The sequence below is a fragment of the Hyaena hyaena genome, unplaced genomic scaffold (assembly GCF_003009895.1).
Source record: "Hyaena hyaena isolate Hyena2069 unplaced genomic scaffold, ASM300989v1 scaffold_924, whole genome shotgun sequence".
In the NCBI taxonomy this organism is placed as follows: domain Eukaryota; kingdom Metazoa; phylum Chordata; class Mammalia; order Carnivora; family Hyaenidae; genus Hyaena; species Hyaena hyaena.
This window is the reverse complement of record NW_024081549.1, coordinates 149,007-152,068: the sequence shown is the minus strand read 5'-3', so window position 1 is coordinate 152,068 and position 3,062 is coordinate 149,007.

Below are 3,062 nucleotides of genomic sequence, written 5' to 3'. Positions count from 1 at the left end.
TGCTCATCCCAACAAGAGCCCTCCTCAATGCCCATCACCCATTTTCCCCACCTCCTAACTTCCCACTCCCATCAGCCCTCTGTTTGTTCTCTGTATTTAAGAATCTCTTGGGGCACCTGGGTGGTTCCATCGGTTAAGGGTGCAACTTGGGCTCAGGTCATGATCTCACAGAGTGTGAGTTTGAGCCCCGCGTGGCACTCTGTGCTGACAGCTCAGAGCCTGGAGTGTGCTTTGGATTCTGTGCCTCCCTCTCTCTCTGCCCCTCCCCCACTTGCATTCTGTCTCTCTCTTGCTCTCAAAAATAAAGAAACATTAAAAATTTTTGAAAAAAAAAAGTGTCTTGTTGTTTGCCTCACTCTCTGTAACTTATTTTTCCTTCCCTTCTCCTCATGGTCTTCTGTTAGGTTTCTCAAATCCCACATAAGAATGCAATCATATGATATCTTTCTCTGACTGAGTTACTCTGCTTAGGATAATACCCTCTAGTTCCGGATCTGCAGGCATTTATTGATGCCTGCACTGCACAAAGCACCTGAGCGGGATTCTCAGAAGGCATTGAATTTCCTTTAACAAACAATCCTCGAATCTCAGTAACTAACCACTTAAGTCACAGCCCAATGCAGTCAGCAAGTGGCGTCGGGATGGTAGGGTGACACAGGCTTTATCCAGTCTGTGATAGAGTCTTACCAAACCCAGCCCACGTTCAAGATGGCAGAAGAAGCTAGTCAGGGTAGTTTATGCACAGTTGTGCTCTGGGCTTTGTTCCTGCAGGCTCACAGGAACCAAAGGTTAGCATCGCTTCACCACTCTGTGTTCGGTGACATCACTTTGGTGGCTTGCAATCAGCCGTGGTGAGAGTATTTTATACCACGGAAATCAGCAAAGTACAAATCAGGGTGTGGTTTTGTTTCATTTGGAGAGCCAGTCGCTAAACGTTTACCAGCTCGTAAACGACTGGTTACACGAACTACCGTTCAAGACGATCTCAGTGTCTCAGTGACTTGACGCGATAGGTGTTTCTTACTCACGTCCCGTGTGATACCACTGACGGGGGACTCCACTCCGAACAATAATCCAAGACATCAACTCTTTTCATTGTGGGGCTCCACTATACGGCTTTATATGGCTTCATAGTTCTCCTGCGACATGTGCTTGCAGGCACGGGGTGAGTAGTGAGAACACAGCAGGCCCACCACCTCTTAATGCCTCAACCCGAAAGTGACACTGCACTTGTGCGCCCTTCCAGTAATGAGAACTAATCACAAGGCCACTCCTAGAAGCAAGAGAGGCAGCAAATTCTTGACAGTGGAGGGTAGTAAGAGAAGTGCCACCTTAAAACAACTGGAGTCTGGGGGCACCTGGGTGGCTTAGTCGGTTAAGCGTCCGACTTTCACTTCGGTCATGATCTCGCGGTTCGTGGGTTCGAGCCCTGCGTCGGGCTCTGTACTGACTGCCAGCTCAGAGCCTGGAGCCTGTTTTGGAGTCTGTGACTCCCTCTCTCTCTGACCCTCCCCTGCTCACGCTGTCTCTCTCTCTCTCTCCTAGAAATAAATAAAAAATATAAACAACAACAACAACAACAACTGGAGTCTGAACTAATTGGGGGGGGGGGGCAGGGAGGAAGTTGGAGATTCAAGAAGACCCGGATTGAGGAAGTACTCTTTATGTGAAATAAGCCCTGCTTCTGTGATGTACATTGACCCATTCTAGTGATCAAAACGAGTCACAGAGTCAGGCCACCTTCAAGAGGAGGGGAAAGAAGCATTAGGTCTTAAAGGGAAAGGTGGCAAAGTCCCATTGCAAAGGGGCATGGACACAGGGAAGCGTGGTTTTTAAATAATTTGCCACAACACCCTACCAGCAGGCTCCCCGCCTGCTCTCTGTTCCGGAAGCCATTTTGTGACTTTGGCTCTCTGTGATGGTGGCTGTAGGGTTCACTTGAAAATAATTTCGCTGGTGCCTGTAAAACATGGGGAGAACCCCAAATCCTTCCCCAGCTTCAATCTGCCAACCCAGCCTTAGGTCTCTACTTTAACGCTGGTGTTCCAGCCATTAGTCTACTGGTCATTCATCATCAATAGGCTACTTAACTGACTTCTTGAAAGCAGGGCCTGGGGCTTACCTTCCGGTTTATCTCCGACAGCGCCAAGCACAACTTTATACCTCCCAGGCTTCAAATAAGTGTTGACTCAAATCGACCAGCCCAGTTTTGATCAACCTTTTCTGCATGATCCGCCCTGATAGGGAATTATTTCTGATGGTCATTCTGATCATCTTGCAAGAAAAGAAAGCAAATGAAACAATTCTAAGGTCTCCCGGAGAATTTCTGAACATTCTGTTTCCAGTCACGCTGTTTCGCACAGGCAAATACCACCGTTCATCTGCTATCTATGCCTGTGATCGGAGAATCCCATGGGCGGCCCAATGCTTAGTGGATATTGGATAGGACGACAGGGGAAATGAGAATCAAAATTTCCCACAACTGGTCTTTGAAAAGCACACAGAGGCATGGAACCTCAATATTGTGAAGGGCTGTGAAGCCTGTGTGAGAAAGCACCGTACAAAACAACGGAAGGAGAAATAGCTTGCATAGTATTGGCCAACCACACACATACCTCTGTCCCCCTACCCCAGCCTGAAGTGACTGTAGATGATGGCAAAGCCATTAGGAAAATTATAATAATTCCAATTATGCTCTGCTTGATTCCAGTGCTGCTTCGAGCCCCTGCCGGCCTAAAACCATGAGTGAATATCTCCCTGCCAATTCTGCTGCCATCTTGGTCCTGGAAACGTGTTCATAGATCCTCCTTGCACTCTGGTGAGCACCTGCTATTCCCAGACAAGGCAAGTTCAGAAGAGTTCAAGTACTTCACCTACCAAATTAAAGTATGCGTGTGGTTTTAATTTCTCCTTTTTTCCCCAACCCTACTTGCGATTTGGGGAATTTGCCCAGCTTCTCAATCTGCTTGTCGGTGAAGCTAGGCTATCTTATTCATATGAAAGAGAAAAATCTGTGGAAAATACAGATTTTTTTTTTCAGGGATTAACCAGGTTGAGTCAGA